At 38.0% G+C, this 15,256-nt stretch overlaps 1 protein-coding gene across 3 annotated transcripts in view; it reads left to right on the forward strand.

The window, feature by feature from the left end:
• The first annotated feature begins 1,430 nt into the window (after positions 1-1,430).
• LOC113049187 (rho-related BTB domain-containing protein 2-like) overlaps positions 1,431-15,256 on the forward strand; it is a 46,662-nt gene continuing 32,836 nt past the window's right edge. Inside the window, exons 1-3 of one of the 3 annotated variants that reach the window (XM_026211316.1) lie at positions 1,431-1,655; positions 2,022-2,127; positions 2,215-2,303. The gene's annotated coding sequence lies outside the window, so the exon portion shown is untranslated. Of the gene's footprint in view, positions 2,128-2,214; positions 2,304-15,256 lie in introns of all 3 variants that reach the window. The other 2 variants (XM_026211315.1, XM_026211317.1) reach the window with 2 other exon arrangements.

Genomic DNA, 15,256 nt, shown 5'->3' on the forward strand with positions numbered 1-15,256 from the left:
GACTTTCTGATCTATTTGTTATTAGTCTGATTGTTTAGTTATTCATTTTACAACTCTTATTACAAATGTAAACATTATGGTTTCTGGCTTTATTTGTATTTTTTTAAATCTGTATAAATTCTATTGTAGAGAAAGTTCCCAGTTTTAGTTTGACTTTGACTTTTTTTTTTTTTATTAATATGGGCCACATTTTAACATTGATATATTGAAGAGCAAATATTTTCCCAAGAGCGTTTATTTAAGTTTAAGTTTTGCTTATGGATCAGTCTCATATCACATGTAGGATTCTCATCTCTGAAATGTGCTGAAATGTTCTAGAATAACAAACCCCGCTGAATGTGCCCCAGGTGTGTCTGTAATAAGATGGAGCTGCATGCGTGTCACTGATGCGGGCCATATGTGAAGCGCTCTGACAGGACCAGCAGAGGTGAACCGACTGCACAGCGGAGCACGTTTAAAATGCTTTATGCTCACCAGTGAGTATGTCCCCTGTGGGTCTGTACTATGTCAGTGCGTGTTTAGCAAAACATAAAGATAACAAATAGACAATTACTCCTAACTATCCATGATGTACTCTCTTAAAAAATAAAGGTTCTTTACTGGCATCAATGGAACCTCGAACATCCATGTAACCTGCAAAATGCGGAAAAGGTTCTCATAGTCGAAAAAGGTTCAAATGGACTTTAAAGTGGTTCTTTTAGGAACTGTTCCCTGAAAGGTTCTTTTGGGAACCAAAAATGGTTATTTTATGGCATCACTGCAAAAACACCCTTTGGAAACTTTATTTTTAACAGTGTATGCTGAAAAGCAGGTAGTGTTCACTATTTTCTGTAAAAAAAGAAAAAAAAAAAAAGAAAAGAAAAAAAAGTGATTTATTGCACAATGATTGGCTTATAATACAGTGCCTTTCCTTTGCTAAATGATTGGAAACATTGTGACTGGTCAGCAGACTGAATTGGGAAGTTTTGCAAGCCATTGAAATACTTTTTGTGTATTACATTAAGTTAAGCCATCGATATCCAAAAAAACAAACATATCACTAAAATTAGAGTGAAATTGATTAGGCTAATTAGTTTGTTTATCCTCGTTTTCATATTTTGATAACAATATTTATGTTTTAAATATTTACATTCCTTTTATTTATTTTGATCTGGCACTGTAAATATTTAGCCTGCTGTAGCCTAATGCGTTCCTTGAGAGGAAGTCACTGATTATATGGAAATAAATTAATTGACGTCAATGTTTACCTTATGTGTGCTGTTGATAGCATTTACTTATCACAATATTGTGAACCCAAATTAGCTCATAGCTAAATTTAACCATCTAGCCATGTTTAGAACACAGAAATGGCTGTGTAGCAAACACAGTCGTTTGGACACACATGACTTGCACAAATACAGCCTTTGAGCGGCGAGCGAACACGCGCCGTGGACCTTCCACGGGCTCCTGCGCGAGCTGTAGGCAGAAACGCTGGTGCTCCACTTTATGAATGGATGGGAGTGGCGCTGTAGTGTCAGTGTCAGTGTCGTCACGCTGCTAATAGGCGCTGCCGTTCGTCAGTGGACTTGACAGGACAGCAAGTGGACAGCATATGACAGCGGCCAGAGCGAGACGGAGTCCAGCTTTGGGGGCAAAAGGCAACTGGACGCGATTCGGTGAGCACGCCAATGTGACAGACAGACAGACAGGGGCAGTTCACATGTTACAGGGTGGGAGGATGGGTTAGGGGAGACAAAGGAATCGCAGGCATAGTTTTTTGACCGCCCGTTGACAACTTGGACACGTTTGCGAGGACTGAATAATAAAAAGTTTACATTTCCTGTTATCACGCTGAGGGACTCACATGATTCACAGCGACTTTTTTAATTCGCGCGATTCATTTGAACCACAGACCAGTTGAGAGACCTGCTTTGTTTAGTCATTTTGGGATTTGTGGTTACGTCGCTATCTGGATTTACGAGCTGCATTCCTTCAGAGTTGTGGCAAAGTAGAGAGATAATCGTACCCGTCTCTTTTCAAAGGCGTGACAAACTCCCAAAGGGCGAGACAGAAAACTCGCATCAGCACCACGCCAGCACACTTCGTCTTTGTCTGTTTGGAAGAGACTCGTTGATCTCAGAACTGTTGGTCAGTATCAAGGCTACTGTCCCTCCCAAGAATTTTGGGCTGTCCCAGCTCGATGACTAACTCCTTTTTGTTTTATCTTTATGGAAGAAGGACACATAACTGGATGCTTTTGTAGAAGGCAGTGAGCACTTTACTGAAGCGTGTAACCCGAAAGATTCACGAGGCGAAATCTCAAGGTAGGTATTTTTAACAAAAACTTTAAGTTTGTTATAATATTTAATGTTTTGCTGTCTGTAATGAGTGTTTTGCAGAGTTTTTCTCAGTTTTTAAAACGCAATCCCTTGTTTTCGCGATGTCAATATGAAGTTGACATTAGCTACTAAATCTCACTCTACAGTAGTTCGCTGTGAAACATTGCTACTAAAATAGGAGGCTACAAAAATTCAGTTTAATTGTTGCCTATAAATTTAAGCTAAATCAAAGTGGTGCAAAAGTGACTCCCTGTGACTGCAGTGATAGCCTACTGTTCATTGCACTTTTTCAACCCCTCTCAGTGGTTCTTCACTGAAAAAAAAAACTAAATGAAATTTCCAAAAACACAAACGATATTGAAAAAAAATCTAAGACAATGAATTAAAATCTCCCAAACATAACAATGAAGGATTTATGCATAGATAACATTCACTAGGCGCATTCTTGTCAAAAATATTGCAGGCGCACATGATGCCCACGAAGGCAGCTCAGTAGGTTTTGAGATACAACCAGTGTTTGTTTTGTAGACACACACACACCAAATCTGTGTGTGTGTGTGTGTGTGTGTCACTGGTGTAAATTACATGGGTTCAGGATTCCACTTCCTAGAATGTTTAACCAGGGATCCCTAAGATACTCAAGGAGTTCACTGGGTAATGACATTATGACAGCCCAGCTATATCAAATTTTTTCTTTCCAACCACCTGTTAAATGTCATACTGTAGTTAAAGATTTTATTCAATTTTATTACAAAATAACATTTAGTTAGGCTATAACATTGAGTCCATGGGATAGATAAGAGTCTTGCTAAAAGTTCCTGCCAGCACTAAGATTGAAAACTCCTGTGGTTCAGCAACACGTGATGCACGTTTACAGTTACAGTAATCTCAGTCCTTCCCTTCATAATTGATGTGCATAGCACATTGTAATGAAGTCATATTGGCTCCACATTTCTCCACATAAATTTTTACGAATTTGCTCAGCTGAGTAAACACTGACTGTCTATAGTCATAATCCACACCGCACCCTCACTGCTCTATTGTATTAATAATGAATCAGAGTAGCAAGAATAAATGCACGGTAATTGCTAATATTCATAATTATTGTGGGAAACACCCACCAACTATATTTGCAGTTCAATAATAATAACAGTTACAAAAGAAAATTCTTTGTTGTTCCACCTTGATTTGTGGATTAATCAGTGACTTTTTATGCTATGATACATATCTACTGTATGAGTTAATGGAACTTGCTGTGTCAAATGTTTAAACTCAGATTTGTATCTATAAGTTTAAGGCTGATTGTGTTATTTGGACAATGCAAACCTGACAAACAATGAGAACCCTAAATACATTATTACTGGCAGTTAAAGACAGTTTAGGAACACAATTGCATGTTTTTACATCCATTTGTTATCTGTCATGGAACTTAAACCGCTGTTTTTTTGGGTGAGGCAGACTGGAATATGTTACCGCCCTTTCTTTCTTTTCTCTCTTTCTCTATCATTCTTTCTCTCTCTACTTCATCTCAAAGAGATTGTTGTTGGTGACTTGAGCTTTCCAGCATGCTTGCACTCCAAACATTCCAGACCTCTTGAGCACCAAGGAGCTGGCCAGCTCCACACAGCTGGGAGCTATATAAGACCTGGGGCAGTGTATTGAACAACATCTTTAACTTGGTCTTGGGCTCCCTATGGCCTTATACAAGATGGGGGAGGGGGCGTTCCACATTCCACTTTCTCTACAAGGGCAAAGCGCCATCCAGATTCCAGTAGGAATACATAGAGAGGTCGAAATTCCAGTGTGCAGACAGAGGGACGTGTCACAACACATGACAGGATGAGTGAAGCATGCACACAGAACACGTGGGAAGAATTCTGTATACTAAATACACGCATGACATCACATGTAGGCAAGTGCTGTTCGTTCTTGGCGCCTCTCAGCAGCTGACCCTCTCCATACACACATATACAAACATGGGGGAAAAACAAACATGCATCTTTTCCTCAAAGCACATGATGTCCGTCTGTGCTGGAGCAAAGCAGTTTAGAGAGACAGTCATTGTACAGTGTTCTGTCTCCCTCTGTGTTTTTGGCTGCTCTCGCAGTTGTTTTTGAAAGAGGAGAGTCTGTGTGCAAAGAAAGTTGAGGCCAGGACAACAAACTGATAGCGAGAGAAAAGAGTGGGAGAGGGAACGGGAGGAGAAAGAAGAGAGGAGATCCTTGGGAAGACTCACATGGGGTTGTGGAGAAAAATATTTCGGCTGAAGAAGGCGCTGCTGCAAACAAAAGACAAAGAGAGAGTTCGGAAAGCAGAGTGAGAATGAGTTACAGCAAAATAGCTACTCTATGTCATATAACAGTGATAATGAGACAATATGGAAGGTAGGAAAAGGAAAACAAACTGTAAACTAGCTCTATTGTGACAACTCTTGGAAGATTTTAGCATGATAATGGACATGGCAGTGTTACTGTATTTGGTCTTGGATCTGGTATGTTGCTGCTGCTGCTTGGAACTACACTGCTGTGAGCATTTAAGACATACTGCTGCTGCACAAACAGCATATAAAATAACCCGTAGCGGATCTATACAGGTGGAGCTGGGGTTTGCTTGATCAGGTTGTGTCAAGTATTTAACATTGTGAATATCATCACTTTGCATTAATGACCCATCATCCTGAGCCATCTAGAGTTTCATTTCAGAACTTGGCATTGATGCAGCGAGTTAGTGAACGTTTTGAAAAGTCTCACATAGCAAGAAATTCTGCTCCTTATTGTACCTTATTCTGGAGAAGAACTGCCAACTTAGTTAGAAAGAGACAGTGACCAACCTCAGTTTTTGTTTTTGTGTGTGGGGTGTTGTCTATTTATGTATTTGACAGATACTTTTATACAAAACAACTTACATTGCATTCATATATATTTAATTAATTCATGCATCCCCTGGAATCAAACCCATGCACCATGCTCTACTGTTTGATCGACAAGAGCACTGAAACATTGTCAAAATAAAGAATTTAAACAGTGGTGCAGCAGATTGTAGAGAAAATACTCTGAAAATAGCAGTTTAGAATGTTTTATTTAGTTTTATTTAGAATTTAAATACAAGTGTATTTTTGTACTTCCATCCAGTACTGATTCTTTCACAGACAAATATCAGAAAAACAAGTATAATATCCAATTCTGGTCATGCATCAGGTTTACTTATTATTAAGTGCCTCAAGTAAAACTTAAATGATAAAAATCAAGGAAAGCGCCAGCCATTTGGAACAGGTGATTTTAGGCAGTGCTTGTGAGCTTTTGAATCAGCCTCTCAGTGAATAGAATGTGTGCAGCATGCAGCCTAAAGCCAAGACTAGTTACTGAGAAACTTTGCTAAAAGTCATATCCCCCTTCTCACCACTTTTCTATCTTTTTTTTTTTTTACTTGTGGGTTCACTCTTTTCACACTTGTCCCTGTCTGAGCAAAAAGAGTGATACAGAAGCCTACATGGATGTATTGCTAATAAGAGATTCACACTTGCCAATTAATAAATTATGAAGTCATTAAATTAATAATTCTATTAATAGTTTATAATGGTAAAACTGTATTTTTAAAATTGTACCTCATTGCTTTAGTTGTAAAAGCTTTAGTGGTATGAACATGTTTCATGCACACAGACGCAGGCAGTACATGAGTGACAGTGCTGAGAGATGCCGGGACAGTCAAGTGTTATGTGATAAAGTACCCTCCCCCCCACCTTTCCTCACCCTGTCACCTTCCTGTCTTAGTCCAGGTTCCCTCTCCTATCCGTCAGTCTGTCCATGTGTGTTTGCTTCAAGATCAATGGAGACTTTAGATAGGGTTGCACATTGCACAACTATTGACACACTTTTGGGGAGCATGAACTCAGTCACCTAAGACTGTTTGCCACTACAGGAGTCATTAACTCCTAAAGTTAGATGAAGTTTTTCATCTGATGGTATATTGTTTTAAAAAAAATGTATTCCCATACAATCCAATTTTTTTTTTTTAAAGAATAAGTTTTGGTAATTATCTCATTATTAAAACTATAAGGTCTGTTGTCTGTGTGATAGTTTTTTTTTTTCCAAGTAAAATTTAGTTACATACATATAGTGCAAATGTTACACATTTTCTCAGGTTGCGGTTAATGTACTGCAGGTTTTTTAGCTCTTATAAAACAGTTGACAGATGTTAATTATGTATCATGCTTTTTCCATATCACTGGACGTTTGAGAGAAGAGTAGTTTAAAACTACCAATTAAAATAAAAGTAACATAAAGTATATCTGCAGTGACAGATCCTGGCATAGGGATTATCTAGTTGATTATAGTGCATAATATATTATCTCTGAAAAATACATTGTAGCAGTTTTCGGAGTGGAGGGAGGGAAGCTGGATCAGCAAAGGACCTCAAAATGGAAATCAAACTCGGGTTGCCACAAGCACAACTGCATTATATGACAGCGCACTTACCACAAGGCTATAGACACTGACATTAATGCACTTATATTTAAAGGCCTATTGCGTGTGATAATTGTGTATGTGCGTGTCACTGATTGCTTGCTAAGGAACAAACAGGCAGTTTTAAATGGATTAAACATTTCCTTTCAAATTAAGAGGCCTCCGTAGAATCTGCATGGCACCAGTCTGGTCCAGTCATTACAACATACTTATCAAGTCATGTAACAGTTGCTTTTGGACCATGACTCTATGGCTTCAGCAAATTATGTTTCCTTGTCTAAAGTTCACATATCTCCCATAAGTTCCTGAGCCCAAAAGTTACAGCAGTGCAAAAAAATGTGTCTCACTTAAAAATCTTTTCACAAGACTTGCTTAAGTAGGTGTGGGATTCATTAAATGACAATTAAAAAGGCCCTTTCAGCATGCCTATGATACGCCTTGTGTATATTTGACTGTATTCTCTATATCTGCATGTATGTTTGTGTGTGTGAGAGAGAGAGTTAACCAGAGTAAAACATAGTTATCATGACATCTCCATCTTGTTTGACAGTCTTTATTTTACAGCGGAAATACCTCATTTACTAATGAGGTCACTATGCAGTTTCTGATTTACAGATTGCAGAAAGACACACATGGACACAGTGTAGTATATAGAACTATAATGACTTGCAAATCTTTTGCATTTTGTACAGTAGACAGTAGAAGCAAATGCAATCTGACCCGTTGACCTGGCAAAGCCTGAAAACCACATTCCAAAATAGCACACCCAGCATTATTTGTGATCCCATAAAAAGCATATACAGTAGTGAGTAATCAGGAAAACCCTGTAGCGCTGGGAGTGGCTGGTGTGGCATTTTGTGCAGAACACCCACAACTGCTGTAATTCCTCCCATAATGAAGCACAAAAGACAAGAAGACTCCCTTGTACAGTGGCACACAATGCAGCTCAATGTATTGTCATCCAAGACATAACAGATTGCTTTCAGATGAGCTTTTCTGTAGACTAGACGTGCAAATGTATGATGTCATTGCATGATATAACAACAGCAAACCTAGTGGCATAAAAACAAAACAGTACAAACAGTACAAAAATGTAATTCATTGAGAAAGTGTCCTCTGTTTTTCTATTAAATTAGTACATTTCTAAATCCAAACCTTAAAGGTGCATTCCGTAAGTTTTGCCTCCTTGTCACCATCTCTCTTTCAAAACCTGCAATTAGGGTTGGGCCGCCGATGGCTAATAGACATGATTTTGTGATGGTACACGGCATCAACTAAAGACACGTGAAAACGTGGACGTGAAAAAGCGGCTTTTTAAATCATATGAACTCTGTGTCAGCATAACATAAATAGAACGCGACAGCAGTTTACTGTCAGGCATTTGTGGTGTAATGCCACGCTGCATCCAGTGTAGAGAGCACAGCTGATTATAATGAGTTCAATTGATTAATTTAGATATAATGAATCTCTATTATGGATCAGTGGTTCTATAGTATGTTGTCGTGCTGCTCGCTTCCGGTGTAGACACGGTGTTAGGAATCGATAGTTGATTCACACTTTGTGCACACCTCACCCATTACAAATTACGCTCCCTTCGAACTGGTTGTCTTTAAAATACAAATCTTGTGTAATCCCTTAAGAAAAGGCTATATATGATCCGCCACCTGTAGGATCGTCAAATGCGTTAGCCTACTAGCTGGGCCAACATCTATATGTTTACAGACGTGCCATAATGACGCAGCGGCATGCAAAAATTTCCCTTTGAAAACATACCAGTACCACTTAAATTAGAAAACATTATTATAAGATAACCGTTGTGAATCGGGTTAAAGTAAGGCAATAGTTTTGATTATTATTAAGCAAATATTGATTTTGGATCATTTTGAACCAGAGAATGTTACGGACTGCATGTTTAATATTTAATACAATTTAAGTAGTTAAATGTACATTTTTACTTTTACATTTGTACTCAAGTACATTTATGGTTATATATACGTTGAGTATTATTTACAAGAATCTATTTATAGTACACATATTTTAATGCAGGTACAAATTCTCTGTCCTTTATTGATGCCTGGCAAGTACACTTTTGTAGTTCCAATTTGTCTTGTAGAAGAGCGGGTTTTATTATTGAGTTCCACTTTACCACAGTCCCTCCCAATCCCAATGTGATCAGTACATAAGCATATGTCGATGACTGTGATACTGCTTGTTTTAGCGCTAACAATTCATCATAGGGTTTTATTTTCCCAGTAAACATCTTATTATAAAATAATAAAAGCTGGATGAAAACTGTTTTGGATGAAAACTGTATGCAGTTTTGCTATGTTGTGATTACATGTGATTTGTTACTGTTGGCCAATAACAATCTAATGTGACAGGCACAGAAAGAACACCAATATAGATTTTTCCAGTACTTTTTAGAGATGCTGTTTTAAGTGTTCAGCTGGGTGCCAGACAGTCAATTTGTTGTGTGTGCATGTGTTTGTGTCCATATTCTATGAGTTTTTGTATTTGATTATATTCTGTGTCCATAGCAGTTCCTCTTTTGGTAACTATTTTTCTATTCCTGGCCATAATTTTATTTATTTACTCTTCTCAGTTTTAAACAGTGGTAATACATTCCAAGGCCGTTACATTTACCAATTATTTTCAAAAACATCCTCTTTTGTTTTCTCTGAAAACCCGGAACAGACAGAGAGGGAAATGAGTGACAGATAAAAATGTGAGACTATGAAACAAAATCACAGCAGCAGAATGTCCTTTAAAACTAAGAGGTTTGTTTTTAGGTTCAGCTCCCAGCAGAATAATAGCAGTGCTGTGTAACTTCCTCATTCCTTAGGCAGAGGACAACCAGGTTATAATTTGGCCTCTGTTGTTTCAGAGATGTTTGTTTTGGCATGATAAATATTTAATAACCTTGTTGATCAAATCTGCCTATCCTTTTGTACCCTGTGACATTTTTTGAATGCCACATTATACTGGTTTTCCATTTGCTTAATACAAAATAGATGCTTTCCAGTAGGTGTGCCCCATAATTACTTTTTGTGTGTTCATATTTTATGCAAACCAACATACACACCAAGAATGTGCCAAACATTTATACAACAAGCATGTGCCAAACAATATCTGTTTTCATTTTTATTGTTGTTTTAGATTCTTAACTGCACCCCGCTGACAAGATTTGCATAATATTCCATGATGGTTGATAGTTTGGGATTGAACTTATTCAGTCCAGTATAGCTATGAGAGTTAAAGGGATAGAAAAAAAAATTCTGACATTTAATTACTCACATTCATGTCGTCTCAAACCTTTAAGACCTTCGTTTATCTCTGGAACACAAATTAAGATATTTTTGTTGAAATCCAAGAGCTTTATGTCCCTGCATAGACAGCAATGCAACAGACATGCTGAAGGCCCAGAAAGGTATTAAGGAGATTGTTAAAAGTCCACGGTACATCAGTGGTTCAACCGTAATTTTATGAAGCTAGGAGAATACTTTTTGTGCACAAATAAAACAACAATACCAGCTTTTCCGCCGACATACACAAATGTACCATGAGGCAATGCATGTGCATTCGTCTGCTTGTAAACAAACCGTAGTACAGCCGTGGTACTCTCATGAATGGAGGCAGACAGTTGTTTTGTTTTCTTTGTGCACAAAAATTATTCTCTTAGCTTCGCAAAATTACAGATGAACCACTGATGTCACATGGACTATTTTAATGATGTCCTTATTACCTTTCTGGACCTTGAACATGTCAGTTGGCTTGCTTTCTATGCAGGACCAGCTCTCGGATCACATTAAAAGCTCTCGGATCACATTAAAAAATCTTAATTTGTGCTTTGAAGATGAATGGATATTTCATATCATAGCAACCACAATGGCTCATTCGAAAAAAAGAAAGGAAAAAAAAAACGTTTTCAGCAGAGCACCTGGCGTTTTCATCTGGCTAAAAATGCTTTGGTGGACACATGGCCTTAAAGGGTTATAATTCACCCAAAAATTTTAATTCTGTAATTAATTACTCACACTTTTGTCGTTCCAAACCCATGAGACCTTAGTTCATCTTCGGAACACAAATTAAAATACTTTTAATGGAATCTGAGCGCTCTCTGAACTTAGACAGCATAGACAGCAATGATATAATCCTGATCAACGCACAAACGTAGTAAGGAGATTGGTAACATAGTCCATGTGACATCAGTGGTTCAACAGTAATTTTACGAAAATTCAGAGTCTACAAGAATGCTCTTTGTGCACAAAGAAACAATGATGACATAATTTATCAGCAATTCTTCTCCCCGAGTTACCGTCTTCTGTCATTTGGAGAGATCCTTAACAACTCTCCAAAATGGTGGAAGACGGTAACTCAAATAAAATAAAATGGTTTGTCTGTGAATGACTGCAGCTTCAAATTAATGTAATTTCAGAGAGATAGTATTTTTACTTTAGACTAATGAAATAGTTCTTTGAAATTAAACTTGTTGTAATCAACTGGTAATGATGTCACTGACATGGTATGGGGTTTAAGAAAAAAAAAAGGAGGGATCTACATCTGAAAAGGTGGTGTCATTTTTCATAACTCATAACTGTCATTATAGTCTCAAATTTCAACCTATATGTGCAAAATTATATTACTCAATTAATTCAAGCTGAAGTGTGGTTCTCTTGAAGGAAGCTTAAGCTGTACTGCGCTTGGCCCCGGTGTAACCCTGTGATTAAACAGCCGAGTAAAGGCTTAATGAGATTAGCCTCTTCATTTGAGCGGGTTCTGCTCAAAGATTTTCACATTTAACACATGAGTCACATCTTGCTAAGAGAGGCAGCATGTCTGTCTCCTATTTTACTAAAAGATTAGATATTATGGTAATAGTAAAGATACGAACCACGAGGACGCGGTTATCAAAATCCCATCTGACTCATAATGTCTTACATGTTATGGTATAAGCACGTAAGACCTGCAGTAGCTCAGAGTGACTGTAAAGGGATTTATCATCTAAAATTAGATGTGAAAGATTAGTCAATAATTCAATTTGGGGCAATAATTCAATTTGCCCCAATAATTTAGGCCAGTCATGGCCTAATGGTTAGAGCAGGGGTGTCCAAACTCAGTCCTGGAGGGCCAGTGTCCAAGCTGTAGCTCCAACTTACATCAACACACCTGCCTGGAAGTTTCTAGCATGCCTTGATTAGCTGGTTCAGGTGTGTTTAATTAGGTTTTGAGCTAAATTCAGCAGGACAGTGACCCTTTAGGACTGACTTTGGACACCCCTGGGTTAGAGAGTCGGACTTGTACCCGAAAGTTGTAGGTTCAAGTCTCAGGTTCAGGAGGGATTGTAGGTGGGGGCGTATCCAGTGCTCTCTCCATCGTATATACCTGAGGTGAGATCTTTGAGCACTGACACTAAACTGTGTGTGTGTGTGTGTGTGTGTGTGTTTCACTACTCACTGCTCTTGGTTAAATGCAGAGCACAAGTTCCAAGTATGGTACACCATACTTGGCCACACATCACGTTCTCTCCTTTCCTTTAGAAATAGTCCACTTAAAAAAAAGTTATAACCAATTGCAGATTGACTGCAGTCTGAGAGTGGCTTGAAGGTCTTATAAATAACCCCACTCCAATGAATGCTGGCTTGAGTGAAGTCTAGAGCAAGGTTAAGCTTCCTCCATGTTTATCAAAGATGCTTTATGCCAGCAAAGAATGCAGGAAAGCCACCTCAAAGCTATCTTACACTCTCGTCCGTCTTTTCTTCAAGCCTGTTGTTTGCAGTAGGAGTGTAGTTGCCATCAAACAAACAACAGCATCACTGCATTCTCTAGACTAGAATGCTGGGTGGAGAAGCTGTGTTTGGGAGGTGGTTTGCCATTGGGTGTATCATATAGGGCTGCGTTTCAATACAGATTTCACAATTCAGTTGTGATTAATTAATGGTACATTTGAGATAAAATGCTTACATATAAAATAAATTCTCTGTGTGATAGTGCTGCACATTATACAGAATTTTCAATTTTGTTTTCATAGTGCTGACTTGTCTTTTACACTATTCATTAAGATCCGACAAGCTGTTTGTCTTTTGATTCACAAAAAAATTATTGGCTCATTAGTTGTTTGTTAATTAATTTAACCACACTGTATGTTTATGATACACTAAAAAAAATCATGTGTCAATAAATCAGGACATATTGGTTTTTCTGTATGTTTGTGATTCATTGAAAATAAGATTTGTCCTGAATTCGGGCCACACTGGTCATGTTTAATGTTTTTGGTTCACCCAAAAGCACCAGCTCATAAGAGCCATTGATTTCAGGAATCGGACAACATGTTGTATGTTTTTGATTTACTAAAATGAACTGGCTCATAAGAGTCATTTGCTTGCCATTTACCCTTTTTGCACGTGGACTTGATAGCTGTTTTGTGCAGTTATTTTGCTGTACACAGTTATTTTAATGCATCACATTTAATATAAACTTGATTTCACAAATTGTTAACATGTGATTTATTGGCACCAGCTATTCAGCAATGCAGTGATTCATTAGCAGGAAAGTTAAACTAAATCACTCATTACAGTACTTATGATATAGACGCTTTGCAGATCAAACACTCACTACTATATCACAAAATGCTCATGATACATGCAATTATCACTTTATTGCTATTGAAATGTGTCCTCCCAGTGTTCAAAAGATAAGTTTGCATTGTATAAGAATGCACTTTTTACATACTTTGGAAGAAAGTTGACACCTAGTGTACTATAAATCAGAACAGTAAGTAGGTCACATGTTGTACACTGACAGCTGGCATGAACACAGTGTTAACATGCTTGGAGAGCTTGAAATTGTGCGCTGATAAGACAGTGTGGCTTGTCCCAGTGTTGTGTAGATAAAGTCTGTCTCACATTCTCCCCTCTGTGCCCACCTCCATCATACCCCTGTAATCTCCAATAAATATACTCCTAAACTTTCTGTTCATAAAACCTGACTGAATTCATTTAGAATTTACTTAAGTCATTTATATCTATACTTTTGGGTTTTGGTTCTGTATAAATTATAATCTAATTTGAAATATCTGTTCATGGAAGATGAACAAGTTCATAATAATTACACTGGGAAAAAGTCATTTTGGTCGCACTTTATTTTAAAGTGCAATTCACTATTAACAAACCAGTAACTACTACTTTGACTTTAACCCAAAATACACAGCGCAGTGAAGAGCAAAATGCAGCTTAAACACCTTTAAAAAATTCCTTCATAATGCAGTACATTGTGCCAAATTTTTATGAATTTTACAGTGTATGGCAAAACTTTAATCAATGGCCATATATCTAAGCCAGGGGTCGGCAACCTACGGCAGACATGCCAACAGTGGCATGCAGAGGGATAATCGCTGGGACGCGAGCAATAGAGAAAACTGCATACTGACGTACATTTTGAGGTATTAACTTCTCATAGTCCAGGGAAATGCCTCATAAAAACTCACCTGCCTGTATCTATCTAGTAATCCCGAAAACACTGATTGCCTTGTTCAGGTGTGTTTAATTAGGGTTGGAGCTAAACTCTGCAGGATAGTGGCCCTCCAGGACCGGAGTTGCCTATACCTGTCATAGTCACACAGCCTGTTAAGAGCCACAAATACTATTAAATTGTGAGAATTAACTTGCGTTAGTCTACAGATATGCGCGTGAACGCTGCACATACTAGGCACTTCAGATCAAAGCCTCAACGGTCTCAACGGCAAATCATTTAATATCAGTTAACTTTTAATAATACATTTTAAAAATGACCGACAGCTATATCCAGTGATGTTGGTACAGTGGTTAATCAGAAAAATTAAAAATGGCACATCATGCCATAAAGGTTGCCGACCCCTGATCTAAGCATTCTTTCTTTGTCCCCTTTCATTTAACACTCATTCCCCTTTTCTCTCATTTTATCTGTGTTGTTTATATAAATCTTATCTTTGTTCAGATGTTCTGCACACAACCTCACAAGCTTCTCACATGGGCAACACCATGCCACTGTTTATGGACTGATACCAGGAATTCTCTCCCTGTTCTCAGAATGTCAGACTCATCTTTTTCTCCACATTATGCGCTTTAGGACTTGTTTGGAGACGTTGTGTCCATGGCGCTAAATCTTATCACTTTTTGAACACCAGCTATTAGTACCCATGACAGGAGTGAGTGTACAGCAATTCCCTGTTCCCACTTGTGATGACAGTGTGTCCACCGGTATCGCTGTACTGATTTACTGCCATTCTATGACTACTTGTTTATTCCTTTTTGCAGATCAACTTCATTGCATTTATGCTCCTTAAAAAGATTCCCCATTGTTAAACAGGTCTGACCTAGGCCACGTTCACACAGCAGCAGAATACGGTTGTCAGTCTGTTTTTTAGTCCTTAATATGGTTACTTTCATGCACAGTTCGTTCAGACCAGTGTTGCCAACTTAGCCACTTTGTCACTATTTT

Source organism: Carassius auratus, chromosome 30 (assembly GCF_003368295.1).
Source record: "Carassius auratus strain Wakin chromosome 30, ASM336829v1, whole genome shotgun sequence".
Classification (NCBI taxonomy): Eukaryota; Metazoa; Chordata; class Actinopteri; order Cypriniformes; family Cyprinidae; genus Carassius; species Carassius auratus.